This window comes from Delphinapterus leucas, chromosome 13 (assembly GCF_059928025.1).
Source record: "Delphinapterus leucas isolate spDelLeu-1000000601 "Yukka" chromosome 13, BTC_Dleu_Yukka2, whole genome shotgun sequence".
Lineage (NCBI taxonomy): Eukaryota > Metazoa > Chordata > Mammalia > Artiodactyla > Monodontidae > Delphinapterus > Delphinapterus leucas.
The window spans coordinates 43,620,689-43,638,618 of NC_143141.1; positions in this window are offsets into that span (position 1 = coordinate 43,620,689).

A 17,930-nucleotide genomic window follows, 5' to 3' on the forward strand; every position below is an offset into this window, starting at 1 on the left:
AAATAGATTAAACAGCAAAGACCTACTGTACAACACAGGGAACTATACTCAATTTAGAAATTTTCTAAATTTATATTTAGAAAATAATCTAAAAAAAGAATCTAATTTATACATATATGTATAACTGAATCACTTTGCTGTACACATGAAACTAACACAACATTGTAAATCAACTATATTTCAATAATAAATAAATAAATAAATAAAATAAAATTTATATATTCCAAATTGTCCCCTAAGAAGGTTATACCAATTTACACTCTAACCAACAATGTGTATGACATGGTCTATTTCCTTAAACCTTCACAAATGCTAGATATTAAAAATGCTTTTTATCCTTATTATGAAAATTATAAATGTGCAGAAAAGTAGAGAGAGTAGTAGAATAAAGCCATATACCTATCACTTAGATTTAATAATTACTTTAACATTTTGTCATATGTTTCACTTTTTTTAAATATAGACATTGTGACTCCTAAATATTTCACTCCTAATATTTTTTTCCTCCAGTTTTGTTGAGATATAATTGACAAATAGCACTCTGTAAGTTTAAGGTGTACAGCATAATGATTTGAATTATTGGGTTGGCCAAAAATTTCGTTTTCTGTAACATCTTATGGAAAAACTTGAACTTTTTGGCCAACCCAACACATACATCATGAAGTGATTATCACAGTAGGTTTAGTGACCATCTATCATCTCATATAGATACAAATTTAAAGAAATAGCAAAAAATTTTTTTCTTTTGATGAGAACTCAGGATTTACTTTCTTAACTTTCATATATAACATACAGCAATGTTAATTGTATTTATCATGTTGTACATTACATCCCTAGTACTTAGTTGTCCTGTAACTGGAAGTTTGTACCTTTTGACTGTCCAATTCCCCCACCCCCACCTCACTCCTAAATGTTCTGATATGCATATCTAAATAAGAACACTTCCCTACAGAACCACAATAATATCAACACACCCAAGTTTCCCCCACTTGTCCCCAAAATGTCTTTGCAGCAAGTTTGTTCATATTAGAATCCAATCAAGAACTATGATTGCATTTGGTTGTTGGGTCTCTGAAGTGTACTTTAATCTAGAACAGACACTCCTTTTCCTGTCCCTCCGTATCTCCCTCTTAAACCCTCCAGCTTTTTATTTTTCCTATGACACTGACTTGGAAAGACCAGGATAGTTGTTCCCCTAGAATGTCCTAATTTCTGGATTATTCTGATTGTCATTTAACAATAACCCCCATATTTTCTATTATTGGAAGTTGACACTGATGTCTTAGTTAGATTCAGGTTAAACACTGCATCACATAATGGTGTAACTAGGAGTCACATAATGAAGCTCTGGTTATTCCATTGTTGGTGATATTAAGATTGACCACTGGGTTTATGTGGTGACAATCATCTTGAAACTAGCTAGAGATCTGTGAGGTGATACTTTTGGCACCAGGTGAATATCCAGCTCTCTATCAAACTTTTACCTAGTAGTTTTAGCATTCACTGGTAATTCTTGACTTAATTATGTCCTTAGGGGTTGCAAATTGTGATTTTCAAATTTTGTCTACATTCATAGCTGGCATTTTTCTTGAAAGAAGTGCTTTTCCTCATCAACTAGGACTATTAGGTCACCCTGTGATACAATTACTATTGCAAATGAAAAATATTCCTGTCCCTTTCAGAGTAAGAACTTGGTGTAATGGTCACCTGCAAAGAAGTTTTTATTTATTTTCTTTGCTTGCCTGATTGTTTTATTATTCTTACTTTTTTTTTCTTTGAGTATCTTATGGACTCATGGTTTCTTGTATAGTCAGTGTTTTTCAATCAATTACAGTCATTGTTCTTTTGATGCTAAAATTGTCCCAAATTTGGCCAATAGGTTCCTCTGTCAAGCTGATTCCTCTGTTAGTATTCAAAAAGAATTCTTTTAAATTAATATAATAGGTTGGAAAGTGGTATTTCTTTGCGATTTTAACTTGCATATTTCTGATCAGTGGTGAAAGTGATCATCTTTCATATTTTACCAGCCATTTGTATTGTATTTCTTTCTGTGAGGCTTGCCTATTCATATTTTTTTGTCTTTTTTGGGGGGGGGTATAAGTGTATTTACACCAATTATCAAGTCTCATCCCTACAAACGAAATGTTTTCAGTACTATTGCCAGTCTCTTCCAGCTGCAACTTCCCTATGCTTGAATTTTTTCTTTTGATCATCTCTTGCTCTAGAATGTGTCTTGAAATAGCTTATTCATAAAGGGGGTATGTATTCTTAGTTCTGGCATATTTGAAAATGCCCTTCTATTCAATAATAACATTTCCTTGAAAGCTTGGTAAATGTTGCTTTATTGTTACCTGAAGGGTCTTGGACACTTGTAAAATTCTTATTTTTGAACATTAAAAGTTCTCCCTAAATAGGCCTTTGTATGACAGTCTTTTCCTAAAATATGTCTGGAATAAAATAAACATTCAAAAACTTTTCTGAATCTTTTTTAAAGATTAGGTAAAATTTATTTCTACTTTAAAATTTATTATTGCTTCTGTTTATCAATCAGCTTTTTTTTTTTTTCGGTTCATTCAGGTAAATAGAGTTTCACCTTGAGAGAGTTTTAAAATGTTAGTACAAGTAATTCAGAAAAAACTCTTTAAAAATTAATATTTTAGCTTTTTAAGATATACCGGGCTGTTTACTTGTCTGTAGGACAAGTAGGGGCCATATCTGTCTTGCTCACCTGCTCATCCTCAGAACTTAGCACAGGTGTTCAATAAATATTTGTCAAATTAATTTATTTCAAGTATTATTCTCTCATATCTTTCTTCATTTCATCGTATCTTCATCTTTTTGCCCCAATTGATAGGCTATCTCCATTTTGCCTTCTCCCTGTAACTTAATATTCTGATGTGTCTGAATGTAATACAAGTACTCAATAAAAGTTTTCCATCTTTGAACAATCTTCCATTAAATCTAAGTACTTCCTTTACCTAGCAGATTGTTGTAGCACGGTACTGTTTACACTGGCCATTAGCAGGTTATTACTAACACTCTTTGAAAAATGAATAGAAGAGTATGATCATCCCAAAATGACCTTGGGAGCTAGTACTGAGGTTGCCCACATATCATGCCAGAAAGGACTAGGTCTCCCCTTCTGCCAGCAGGATGGGCTATGCCCAAACTTAGCTTCCTAGGATAGATTTCTACCCCTAACAGAAGGGGCTACAACTTCTCTCTTTTTTTTTTTAAACCTTAACTATTTTATTTATTTGGCTGTGTTGGGTCTTCACTGCTGCATGTGGGCTTTCTCTAGTTGCGGCGAGCGGGGGCTACTCTTCGTTGTGGTGCGTGGGCTTCTCATTGTGGTGGCTTCTCTTGTTGTGGAGAATGTCCTCTAGGCATGTGGGCTTCAGTAGTTGTGGCATGTGGGCTTCAGTAGTTGTGGCATGCGGGCTCAGTAGTTGTGGCTCTTGGGCTCTAGAGCACAGGTTCAGTAGTTGTGGCACACAGGCTTAGTGGCCCCATGGCATGTGGGCTCTTCCTGGACCAGGGCTCAAACCCATGTCTCCTGCATTGGCAGTCGGATTCTTAACCACTGCGCCACCAGGGAAGTCCCAGGCTGCAACTTCTTAAGGGCCCCTGAGATCCCCAGGTATTGGGCACCTGGCACCTAAACTCAGTCACGCTGGGTCTAGTCTCTGTTTCCACATTCTGACAAGGCTGCCCTCTCACAATTTTACTCTAAGAAAGTATCATCTCAAGGGACATGTCCCTCTCCTGGAATACACACAGCACCTAGCCATAGCATCCCTCTCTCTAGGATAATGGGAAGACCTGAGACCATGCCATCTTCTCTTCCTGACCCTTGGCTTGTAGGTTTCCCCATTAAAGAGTGTTCCTTAACTCAAGCTGAATGACCATGTGGAATTCACCTCAAGCCCTGTTGCATGATAGGTGGCAACCATGCACGGACTCCCTCCCTACTTTGAACAACAAAAATAAAATATATGGTTGAATTTGTTCTCCACGGATTCATGTCCAATATTGCTCAGTTGACTTTGAACAAATAGGCGTTGGATACTGTCAGAAATTGATATAGGTTCTGATTGTTTGTGCCCCTCACTCTCCAATTCAAAGGTTAGAACTAGGGTGGAGTCCTCATGATGGGATTAGTACCCTTGGAAAAAGAAACAGGAAGAAGCTTGCTTTCTCTCTTTGCTTTCTGCTTTATGAGGATACAATGAGAAGATTGACATCTGCAAGCTAGTAAGAGTGCCCTCACCAGACACCAAATCTGCTGGTACCCCGATCCTGAACTTCCCAGCCCCCAGGACAGTGAGAAAAAAATTTCTGCGGTTTAAGACACCAAACCTATGGTATCTTGTTATAACAGCCTGAACTAAGACAGGTCCCCAAGCAAAATTTTAATAGTAGGACATCAGATCCGGATGAAATAAAAAGGAAAAGAAGCGGGCAACAATGACATTTCAGATATGTAGTAATATTTTGTTATCGAATTGAATTGTGGGGGAGGACAGAGTGGAATGGGGGAGGTAGTCATAGTGAAGCCACGTTTTTATCAATGTGTGTAGTGTCTCTGGGAAAAGGACCTTACTCTTTAAGGTTTTATGCTTGGATGACTAGTTTGTGCCTCACTGGGGCCTCAGCCTGTCACCAAGGATGTCAACGAGGGAGGGGCACCCAAGTGTTACAATTCCTAACAGGCCTCTCAACCTGCTTTTCTTCAGTTCTCTGTGACAGGGTGGTCTCTACCACTCCATGTTAGGGGTGTCAGAGGACACTGTCTAGCGTCTTTTGCTTACATCCATAATTAGTTGTCTCCTCAAAGAAAAAGGATTACTTTCTGTTTTATTTTGCTACCCAGTTCATTCAGCACTGAGTTTTAGTGCAAGCCCTCAGTGTTTCTACTGTGAAATTTCTATTGCTGATGCAGATATTTTGTTTGTACAATTAATTGCCTAAAAATATGAATTTGGTGCAAAGGAGGGACAAGGCAGGTGCCTATTCATTTTTCTTTATCTAGAATAATATGTAAAGTCCTGGACATGCTTTAAGCAATTCAAGAGCCCATTGATTAGATGAGTTTGCCCCTGAGAGCAACTCCAATTCCAAGTATCCGAATTTCCCGGTTTGTGTTTGTGGGGTGAGGCCCCCTGCATCTTCAAGTATTTTCTTGCATTAAAATCCTGCTAGCTTCATTGGAAGAGCCGTTGCTCTGGGCGCTTTGATGAGTCACACCAAGCAAGGCAGCAATCAACAGCTCTCCTGGGAGGCGTCTTAACTGCCTGAAGTTAGGGATCTCAGCAACCCTTCCCAGCTCTTTCTTCTCTACACATTCGGAAGGGCAGAAAAAGCCTTTACACCAATTTAAAAACTTTTCCCCAGAGCTCGGGGGATTAACATATAAACTTAGTGGACAGGGCAGGTAGGTTCCCTGTTTCCCTCCAAACTGAAGCCAAGATTAATTACGGTATTCACCTGTTCCCGAAACAGGCTGGGTAATGGATCCCGGCTGTGCGCTCCCCGAAGCAGCACTAATCCGGCAGCTCTCCGTGGACTCCCTGGCTTTGATCAGCTCATTCTCTCTCAGCAGGCCAGCACGGTAGCCGCAGGACACAAGTGTTTAGTTTACAATCATGTTAATTTTACTTTTTGTTTGTCTTTAGCAGTTGGAGATTAATGAGTAAAAGGGTGCTTAAATTTTCAACCAGCCTCTTCTAATAGCTTGGTCGCATTGTTGCTGGCAGTTTTATTACTTTGATTTCCTGAATCAATCAGGTATACGGTTTCCTTGTCCAATCTCGGTTATGGTACAGGAAAAGACAGTCCTACCAGGAATTGTTGCTGCTGCTTTGGATTCCACAAAAGGCGATTATGAAAATAGCACCTTTTGTAGTGACTTTTCATAGAATTCCATTGCTGAATGCATCCCTGGCATTTTTAACAAACCCAAATATTTTACAAAGTATGTTACTATGCTCATTTTTTTCATAGCTAAGGAATCAAATGAGCCTTTATCTGATGGGATGGTGAAAATTAGCTCTGAACTGAATTTGGAGTAAATTCTTCAGAGGAGGAGGTTGGGGAGTTCCCTGGTGGCCTACTGGTTAGGATTCCAGGCTTGCACTGCTGTGGCCTGGGTTCAGTCCCTGCTTGGGGAACTGAGATCCCGCAAGACACGCAGCGCAGCAAAAAAAAAAAAAAAAATTGAAGAGGAGGTCGTTGCTACTATAGCTCTGAATTCTGTCTTGAACTAAGGAAAACAAACTCCATTCCATTGCAGGTTTTCTTCAATGTGTGCTTCCTGGCGTGTATATAAACAAGCAAGGTCTGGATGATTCTCTCTCAAAGAGGCTTCATATCAAAGAAATCTCCCTCGGGTCTAATACATTGTAATGGAGATTTTGTACACACAGTGCCACTGAGTATTGTTCTTGGCAGTACGGAACAAGGATAACTTTGCTTTAACATAGCGATGATTTTTCTTCTTTTTTTCCTATATTTTTTAATTTGAAATTGAAAAATAATGCATTTATGAATTGTCTGTAACAAAAATTAGAAATATTTAAAAATATATACAAAAGAAACTAAGGAAAAAATCAAATCTATTGATTTTGTTATTAAAATTATTTCTGATCTTATATTTTTTTACTTAATATGAACATTTATGAAAAAGGTGCTTTAAAGTCTAATACAATGTATTTCTAATGTACTTGCTTTAAATAATTTAATGATATTTTGTTTGGATATATGTTTATAACATATTCTCTTGGTATATTACATGCCTAGTGCTTAAAATGGTGTCTGGTGTATATTAGGTGTCTATATATTTTTATTGAATATATGAATAAATGGGTGAGATATCCAGAAATTATCTATTTCTAAATCTTAAAATATATTGGGTTTCTTTTGTATTCTCTCTTTTTTTTTTTTTTTTTTTGCGGTACGCAGGCCTCTCACTGTTGTGGCCTCTCCCATTGCGGAGCACAGGCTCCGGACGCGCAGGCTCAGCGGCCATGGCTCACGGGCCTAGCCGCTCCGCGGCATGTGGGATCTTCCCGAACTGGGACACAAACCCGCGTCCCCTGCATCGGCAGGCGGACTCTCAACCACTGCGCCACCAGGGAAGCCCTGTATTTTTTATTTGGAGATTTGTTTAGAAGATTTTGACCTGAGGGAAAAATATGGGGCTAGGTATTCTGAAGGGTGCATGGGTTCAACTGTTCCACAGTCCCTTAGTTAAAAACTTTGCCAACTCAAAACTTTGTAGGCTAATCTTACTCCTACTTCTTACTGCCACTGATCTTGGCATCTTGGTCTGCTCAGAACACTCATATTTGTTTGTCTTCAGCTTTTCTATCAGTCTTGTTTCATCTGCTTTATATTTTCCAAAAAGTTCCCGATATTCTTGACTGTTGGTGGCATCCTTCTTGAGTGAAATCCATCAATCAGCTTGAATCAGAAATTCTATTGAATCCTTATGATCTGTGCATTTAAGTTTTCCTTTACATTAGGTGATGCTTTCTTCTATTATCTTTGAATATTTTATTCTATATTTTCTATTCAAGAAGAAAACTAGCTGCATATTTCAACTCCTCTATTTTCCATATAGATTATTTATTCTCACTTTAATCTCTTCCTTTTTTCTGCATTTTGACTTTTTCTCAAGTCTTTGGCACTGAAGTCTGACACCCATTCACTTTTCTCTTGTATTTTTTCTGCTATTTTCTAAAGGTTTAAAATTTTGCTCTTGCATTACTCATTCACATACGATGATTTTTCTAAAGTGCAAACCTGATCATGATACTTCTTGGCTTAACATCCTTTAATGTCCCCTATGTCCTCTGGATCATGTCTGACAAGTCTATAGACACATCTCTCCACCCTACCAGCTCCTAACACAATCCTGGTCGGGAGGAGGCCCTTACTGAGGAGATGATTGAGGCATTGAGGAAAGAATTTCATCTTGGGACATTGAAATGAAGAGGCATTCAGGGGTCTGTCCAGTTGTCCCAAGGGCATAATGGCATTTCTCAGGACCTCTAGCCTGGGTGATGTGTGATACCCATTTTGTAAGCCCACTAGGGCCCTTCCTCACCCTCCAAAACTCGAGGAAGGATATTTGAGAGATGGGCCTTAAGAGCGAGCTTGTGAGACTTCACCATGCGGCTGTGAGTGAAGGACAATGAAGAGAAGATGGGCACTATGCTATTGGGGGTAGAGATAAGATCCCACAAGCTGTGGGGCTTGTGGGATGCTGCTCTGGCAGGTTACATTTTCTAAAGCTGGCCTCACCAATATATATCACATGTTCTCCTTACAATGTGACTTGCCAGTCCTCCACTGAGAGATGGGGCCTATGTTCCCAACCCTTGAAACTGAGTGGGCTTTTGTAACCAGTAGTTTGGTGGAATGATGCTGTGTGACTTCTAAGGCTAGATCATAAAAGGCAAAGCAGCTTCCCTCTGCCTGCCTCTTGAGACACGTGCCTTGGGAACCCTGAGCTGCTATATATGAAGTCCTACCACACCAAAGCTGCTGTGCTGGAGATGTGCTCTAACCACACAGAGTTAGAGGGGATGGCTGAGGAGCCCCAAGTGTTCCAAAATCCAGTTGTTGGAGTCTCCCCAGCCTAGGCACCAGGGATTTGAGTGAAGAAGCTTTTGAGGAAACTCCAATCCCAACCAATCAGACTTAAACCTCATAAGAGACCTTGAGCAGAACTGAGTCTGCTGAGTTGCTCTGAAATTCTTGACACAGACACTATGAGAGATAAAAATGGTTATTACTGTTCTAAGCTGTTAAGTTTTGGTGATTTGTTACATAACCGTAGCACATGGGAAAGGGAGCCTAAAACATTTACCAAAATTGACCATAACCTGGGCATAAATTAAACCAAATAATATTTGGGATTTTTTTTTTTTTAGCCATTTGGGGGTAACTGCAATTTAGTCTTAAAATAAGAACCTAGCAAATACCTTAACAATTGCATATAACTAGGTTGAGTTTATTCCAGCAGTGCAAGGTTGGTTTAACATTAAAATGTTAATCAGTGTAATTAACTATGTTTACAGAATAAAGGCAAAGTATTGTTAACTTAATAGAGAAAAAAGGGCATTTGGTAAAATTCTACATATATTCATGACTGAAAAAAAAGGTCTAGTGCCAATGGATAGAAAGAATCTTCCCTAACATGTTAAGTGATTCTCCAAATATCTATAGCAAATATTGTATTAAAGAGTAAAATATCAAAACCTTTCCCCCTGAAATTGGGAACAAGAGAAGGATATACACTATCACCATTTCTATTTAATATTGTCCTAGACAGTACAAAAGGCAAGAAACAAAATAAAAGGTATAAGGCTTTGTAACAGGAGGAAAAAACTGTCATTACATATAACTGACATACTTGTATATGTAGAAAATTCATAAATAATCTACCAATAAATTATTAGAATGAAAACAATTTAAAAAGAGTTAAAACATTACAAATTATAGAGAAGTGAGAGTCTAGAGAGGTTGATGGATACAAGTTTAATCTACTATAATCAACTGAATTTCTATATACCATCAACAATCAGAAAATGATAGTTTAAAAATAGCATTAAAATAGCATCAAAAAACTCAAAACACGTGAAATAGGGAAAATTGGTAACCTTACAGTTGAGAAGACTGGCAGATACTACTTCAACCAAGTGGGCAAAAATTACATTACCAGCAAAGGGAAAAATGGACATTATGTTCCTCTTGATATGGCGCACAAAGAGAGAGACAAAGTTACTTTCATTGTTTTTTCTTCCCCAAATGCATAACCTGCATCCAACCATGAGGGAATATCAGACAAAACCAAATCAGGGATGTTGTACAAAAAATAACTGGCCTCTATTCTTAAACATTTCCAAACAAAGAAAGACTCAGGGAATGTTCCAGATTAAGGAAGACTAAAGAGACATAACAAATAAATGTAATATGTGATTCTGGATTGGACGTTGGACCAGAAAAACCAAAAACCAAAAACCAAAAACACCACATCACTTATTTTCTCTTTTGCTACAGGGGACGTTATTGAAGGCATTAATGAAATTTAAATAATGCATGCAGATTAGAGAATAGTATTATATCAATGTTCATTTCCTGATTTTGATATGTGTATTGTGGTTATGTAAGAGAATATCATTGCTTTTACAAAATACAGATTGAAATATTTAGAGGTAAAATGAAATCATGGCTACAATTTACTCTCAAATGTATAAATGGAGGAAAACAACACATTCATGGACTAGAATATAATTCTCCTTAAATTGATCTAAATATTCATGCAGCCTCAATAAAAATCTTAGCAAGCTTTCTGTTTGCTTGTTTTGGTGGGTTTTGACAAGCCAAATTTGAAATTTATATGGAAATGCAAAGAGCCAAAAATAGTTAAGACAATTTTTAAAAAGAAGAATAAAGTAGAAGGACTTGCTACTGAGTAAAACTTATTACAAGTCTACAGTTATTAAGACAGCTTAGTATTGTGCAAGGACAGATACTAAGGTCTGTAGACCAATTGGACAGAACAGTGTGACCAGCAATAGACACACACAGAAACATTTGATTTATGGCAAAAGTGACACTTCAGAGCAGTGGGGAAAGATGATCTTTTCAATAAATAGTACTGGTACAATTGGATATCCAAATGGAAAAAAAAATGAAACCTGACCTCTACATCATATCATATAGAAAATTAAACTCCAGGAAATTGCAGATTTGAATGTATGAAGCTTCTAAAAGCAATATAGGAAATAAATCTTCATAATCATGATGAAAAGAATTTCTTAAACAGGACACAAAGTTGCATTAACCATGAAGGAAAAGATTGATAAATTGGACCAAACCAACATTAATAACATCTGTTCATCAAAAGACACCGTTAAGAAAGTGAAAAGGCAAGCCGTAAGATATATATCCAGAATATATAAAGAACCCTTTCAAATCAATAAGACAAACACAGACAAGCTATTTAAAAAATGGGCAAAAGATTGGAACAGATTTCACAAAATGACTACTAATATATGAAAAAGTATTCAAAATCAATGAAATTAAAATGAAAACAACAATACAGTGTACTGTACACTCCTGCCAGAATGACTAAGATTACAAAGACTGACACATAGCAATTATTGGTTAGGATGTGGAGCTAGTGGGAACCCTTATACATTGATGGTAGAGAGGTAAATTGGAATGACCATGTTGTAAAACTGCCAGTATATCCAACTGAATATACACATACCCTAAGATCCAGCAATTTCACTTCTAAATATATGCCCTGCAGAAATGTGTACATACATGTACCAAAAGACATGTACAGAAATATTATTCATATTAGCCTCAAATTGGATACAGTCAAAAGTAGAATGGATAAATAAACTGTGGCATACTCATACAATTTAACATTGCTGGCAATAAGAATGAATGAACTGCAACACATTCAACTACATGGATGAATTTCCCAAGCATACTGTTGAGCAAGATACAAAAGAACACATGTGGTACAGTTCCATTTACATGCAGTTCAAAACCAATCCTTAAATTTTTTTATTGAATTATAACTTAAGTAGAGAAAATGTACAGGATAATTTTTACATATGTAAACAGTTATGATAACCATCACCCAGATTGAGATATAGAACATTTTCAAGTTCCAGTGGTGTGTCCCCCTCCCAGATGACAGCTCCCAACATTAACCACTATTCTGACTATTTAGTTTTTTCATAGATTACCATTTCTTGACCAGATTGTTGGTTACATAGATGTGGTCACTTTTTATTATTTATCGATTTGTACATTTAGGATTTGTGTACTTTTCTGCATGTACCTTATACTTCAATAATAAACTTTTTTTGAAATTAATGATTCTGTGACCTATGGCCCCTCAAATCCTGCACAGGGACTGTAGAATCTTATTCAGGCGTGTTCTAAGCCTTGTTTCTTCTATTTCTGCTACTGTAGGCATATTTCATGAATTTATGACTATTATCATTTTATGAGTGTATTCAAACTAAAAACTCACATTAAAATAGGAAGGAGGAATAACATTTTAAAAATTACTGTACTATAAAAATCATTGTTTCTCTGTGAGGAGAGATGATGAATATGTGCACTATTTTTTCTCCCTCAGCTTTCCTGGTCTTCTCAAGAACAACCTGAAGGACACTCTGATGAGGTGAAGGAGGGGGCTTGACAATATGCAAACAAAAACTTCTTGTTGGGACCCAGTGTCTACCTGGACACTCTATAGCTCTGTCAGTCCCATTGAGATTAAGGTATGGCTCCAAATCTGGCCTTCAGCATTAAAGTCTGACACTAATACCCCAAGGTAGAATCTCTCATTATGTCTACCAGTATTCTTTGTATTGAGTTCATTAGTTTCATGGCTGGGACTATATATAATTCTGTCTGCTGCTTTCTGAGAAAACTTATAGGAGGAGTGGATACCAATAATTATGGAAACATGGAGTTCTATGTAGAAATAGACTTTTTGCTGTTTTTATCTCTTCCCCCACCTTCCTCATGTTGCACAATCTTCCTATTAATATAATGTCCAACTGTTATGGCTAGTGTTAAAGGACATTATTTTTATATGAATTAGTTCTAATTTAATCTCCATGTCATAAAATTACCTCAAAATGAATTGATGGTTTAAAAAATAATCACTTTTAGGAAACATTTTGGGACAATGTGTTTTGAATACTATTAGGTGAACATCGAGTAGAATTTTATGTTTGAAAAATTACAAGCAGTTAATTGCACTCAAATTATGACTCTCTCCTGAGGAAAGTACTTTGCAGACTAGAGTTATTAGTCTCACTTTGTAAATGAAAAATCAAGCATTGAAGTAATTAAGTGTTCTGTGTTAAGTTAGAGCCAGGAATGAGACTCAGGATTTCTGGTACCAAATCATCTGACCACAGGCAACTTTTAGAATTTAGCTGAAAGTACAAGAATTTGTCAAAATAACCTTGATAAATTAAAATGCAATATTAAAAGGGAATCTCTACCTTATATTCTTATTACTGTACCTTATATTCTTGGTCTCACCTGGTAACCCTTATCACCTAAGCTAGAAACTTGGGAGTCATTCTTGACTCCTGCCTCTCTCGTGTACAATTAGACTTTAAGCTCTGCCAGTTACTCTTTTTCTCTTTAAAATAATTTCAGGCTTTCAAGAATACTGCAAAGAATAGTTTTTCTTTGAACCACTTGAGCATAAATTGCTGACATGGTGCTGTAACACCCCACAAAAGTCCCTGGAGATGCATCCAAGTTGTGTGTCAATAGTTTATTTTCCTTCTTATCCCTTATCAGCTGGTAATCCCTATTCACCTAAGATAGAAACTTGAGAGTCATTCTTTTTTTCTTTTTTAATGAATGAATTAATTTATTTTTTGCTGTGTTGGGTCTTCGTTGCTGCGCGTGGGATTTCTCTAGTTGCAGCAATCAGGGGTTACTCCTAGTTGTGGTGCATGGGCTTCTCATTTTGGTGGCTTCTCTTGTTGTGGAGCACTAGCTCTAGGTGCATGGGCTCAGTAGTTGTGGCACGCAGGCTCGTAGTTGTGGCACACAGGCTTTAGAGTGCAGGCTCAGTAGTTGTGGTGCACGGGCTTAGCTGCTCCTCGGCATGCGGGACCTTCCCAGACCAGGGCTCGAACCCGTGTCCCCTGCATTGGCAGGCTGATTCTTAACCACTGTGCCACCAGGAAGTCCCTGAGAGTCATTCTTGACTCATATCTCTCTCTGGTCTCACTCTCCTATCTCCTGTTCTAATTGCATTGTTTACATCTTTGCTGTTTTGAGTGCTCTATATATATTCTAAATACTAGTCCTTTGTCAGATTAAAGGCTTGCAAATGTTTTCTCCCAGGCTGTAACTTACCAGAGTCTCCTCTTAACTGAGTCTTTTGCAGAGCAAAAATTATTTTTATTTTGATGAGGTCCAATTTCAATTTTTCTCCATGATCTATCATGTTTTGGTGTCAAGTCTAGCCTGAGATCCCAAAGACTTTCTCCCATTTTTTTTCCTGAAAGTTTTATAGTTTTACATTTTACATTTAAGTCCAAAATCCATTTTATGTTAAATGTTGTAGAAGATGTGCGGTTTAGATTTAGGTTAAATTTTTTTCTTATGAATGTACCGTTGCTCCAACATTATTTGTTGAAAAGGCTATCTTTCCATTGAATTGTTTTTACACCTTCATCAAAAATCATTTGGTCATATTTGTGTGGGTCTATTCTGGGTTATCTGTTCTGTTCCATTGACTTATGTGTCTATCCATCCACCAATATCACACTCTCTTGATCACTAGCTAAATAGTAAGACTTAATATTGGGTAAAGTGATTCTTCCCAGTTTATTCTTATTTTATAAAATTATTTGAGCTATTATAAGGCCTGTGTCTTTTTATATAAATTTTGGAATAAGTTTGTGTATGTCTACAAAATACCTTGCTAGGATTTTTATAGAAATTGTATGAAACTTATAGGTAAATCTTGACGTGTTTGCTATGTTGAGTTTTCTAATGCATAAACATGGTATATCTCTCCGTTTATTTAGATCTTTGATTTTGTATTTTCAGTGTACAGATCCTGTACATGTTTTGTAAGTTTATATCTAAGTATTTAATTTTCTTTGGAGTGATTGTAAATAGTACTGTTTTAAATCCCAGTTTCCACATGTTCATTGTTAGAATATAGAAATGCAATTGATCTTTGATCTTGTATTCTGAGACCTTGCTGTAGTTACTTATTAGCTCTAGGAGTTTTGCTTTTTGATTTTTTGGTAGATTCCTTGGGATTTTGTACTTAGACAATCATGTCATTTGCAAATTGGGACAGTTTTATTTTTTACTTTCCAGTCTGTATGCCTTGTCCCTCTTTCTTTCTCTCCCCCCTCTTCCTTTTTTTTTTCCTTCTTCCTTCCTTCCTTCCTTCCTCCCTCCCTCCCTCCCTCTCTTTCTTTCTCTCTCTTTCTTTCTCTCTTTCTTTCTTCCTTCCCTACCCCATGACTTTCTCTTTCTTTCTGCCTTACTGCACTGGCTAGAGCTTTCAGTACTATGTCAAATGAAAATAGTGAGAGGATCTCCTGATCTTAGAGGGAAAGCATTCAGTAAAAACCGTTCAGTACGATGTTACCTGTAGATTTTTTGGTAAATGCTCTTTCTCAAATTGGGGTAGTTCTTTCTATTTCTAGTTTGCTGAGAGTTTTTATTTTGAATGAGTGTTGGATGGCGTTACATGTTTTTTCTCTCTCAGTTTACACGATTATGTGATTTTCCTTCTTTAGCTTATGGGTATGGTAGATTACACTGACCATTTTTAAACATGTTGAACTAGACTTGTATACCTGGAATAAATCCTACTTGGCTAAGTTGCATAGTTCTTTTTATATATTTTTGGATTAGGTTTGTTAATATTTTGCTGGGGATTTTTGCGTCTCAGTGAGATATTGTGAAACATTGGTGATTTTCTTTTTTTGTACTGTCTTTGTTTTTGGTATCAGGGTAATACTAGCCTCATAAAAGAAGTTGGGACATGTTCCCTTCTCTTCTATTTTCTGGAAGAGATTTTGTAAAATTGGTGTTAAATCTTTAAAAGTTTGATTGAATTCTTCAGTGAAACTATCTAGAACTGAAAATTTCTTTTTTGGGAGTTTTAAATTATAAATTAAATTTCTTTAATGGCTACAGGACAACACAAGTTGTCTATTTTCTCTTGGTTGAGTTTGGTAATTTGTGGATTTTAAGTAATTTGTCCCTTTTTTTCTATTGTCAAATTTATGAATATAAATTTGAAGTACTCCTTTGTCATCCTTTTAGTAGCTGCAGAATATGTAGTGAGAGTCCCTATTTCATTCCTGATATTGCTAAATCATTTTCTCTTTTATCTGTGGTAGTCTTGCTAAACAGTTATCAATTTTATTAATTTTTTTAAAGCTCTAGCTCTTTAATTCATTAATTTTCTCCATTATTTTCCTGTTTTAAATTTCACTTATTTCTGTTATTATCTTCATTATTTTTTGTCATCTGTGTACGTTGGATTTTTTTTTTCAGCCTGCTCTTTCTGGTTTCTTGAGGTAGGAGCTTAGATTATTGATTTGAGACCTTTTCTTTTTTCCAATATAGCATTTAGTTTTAGAAATTTCCTGATTTCAGCATTGCTTTAGCTAAATTCTACACATTTTGATATGTTATATTTTCATTTTCATTCAATTGTATGTATTTTTCATTTCTCTTGAGACTTTATATTTTACCCCTGTATTATTTAGAAGTGTGCTGTTTAATTTCTAAGTGTTTGGACATTTTCTTCTTTTCTTTCTGTTATCGATGGCTAGTTTGATTTCATTATGGTCAAAGAATACTCTCTGTCTGATTTAAGCTTTTTAAAATTTGTTGAGGTTTGTTTTATGTCCAAGGATATGGTCTGTTTGGTGAATGTTCTATGGGTACTTAAAAATGTGTGTTCTACTGTTGTTAGGTATTGTATATTAATTAGATTTTGTTGGTTGATTGTGTTGTTGAGTTCTTCTATATCCTTGCTGGTTTTCTGTTTAAGTAGTTCTAATAATTGTTAAGACTAGAGAGTTGAGTTCCCCAAGTATAATTATATATTTGTCTATTTGTCCTTTCAGCTCTCTCACTGTCTGCTTCGTGTGTTTTGTGGGACATGCGTTTCATGGCTTCACATGCTTGGTGGATTCACATTTAGGATTGCAATGTCTTCCTGGTGGAATAACATTTATCATATTATCTTTTGTAAGAGGGACATTATGTAATGTCCCTCTTTGTCTCTAGTAACTTCCTTTGCTCTGATGTCTACTTTATCTGATATTAATATAGCCACTCGCAGCTCTTTTTGTTTTTGTTTATTTGGATTAATGTTTGCATGATATAACTTTTTCCATCCTTTTACTTTCAACCTACCAGTGTCATTGTATTTGAAATGAGATTCTTGTAAACAGAATATTGTTAGGTTATTATTTTTTAATCTATTCTGCCAGTCTCTTTGTTTTAATTTGTGTGCTTAGACCATTTACATTTAAGGTAATTATTGATATACTTTAGCTTTTTATGAGTTGTTTCCTTCTTGTTTTCTCTGTTTCTCTCTTATTTGCATATTTTCAAGGATTCCTTCTTGGTTTATTTACAGTGTTTTTAGGCGTATTGCTTTGTACAGTTTTCTTAGTGGTTGCTCTAGGTATTCCAATATACATGCATAACTTAGCAAAGTCTACCAGTATTAATGTTGTTAATCGTCTTTTCTGAATATTTTCAGAAACAAACTCAAGATTCTTGCCCTTCCTTATATTTCTTGCTTCTAACACTTTAGCATTCATTAATTGTTTCACACAATCACTTGGAAAAAAAAATTTCTTGAAGCTTGGATCCAGGAATGGGGCAAGAGAAGAATGTAACTGGCTTTTGCAATAACCAAATAATATTTGAATTTCAATCTGTGCCTCTGTTGTCACTGCACGTATGCCAATTTCAGCATCTTACCTGGAATAGAATTATAAGAGGATCCCTACAGCAGGTATCATTCAGGAAAGGCTGTACTTGAACTCGTAAGGCACATCAATTTGTTTATTTCTTCATCAGGTTCCAGCAAATGAGGCACTTTCTCTGCAACCAACTATTGAACTGCTACTAAGCTCTGCTACATTGCCATTGTTTTCTGTGGTACATTATTAAGGATTTATTTTGTTCAAGTGCCTTTAAAACATGTAATAGTCACTGTTCCATCTTATTTGAGCATCTTTTATAATAAGTGAAAGATAAGAGAGCTCCTAAATCTCTTATATGTTCAATAGCTTCCTTTAGCTGAAGAATGATGAGAGGGGCCCTCCACAGTTGAACCCATGGCCAGTAATCCTGTTACATTATGCCAT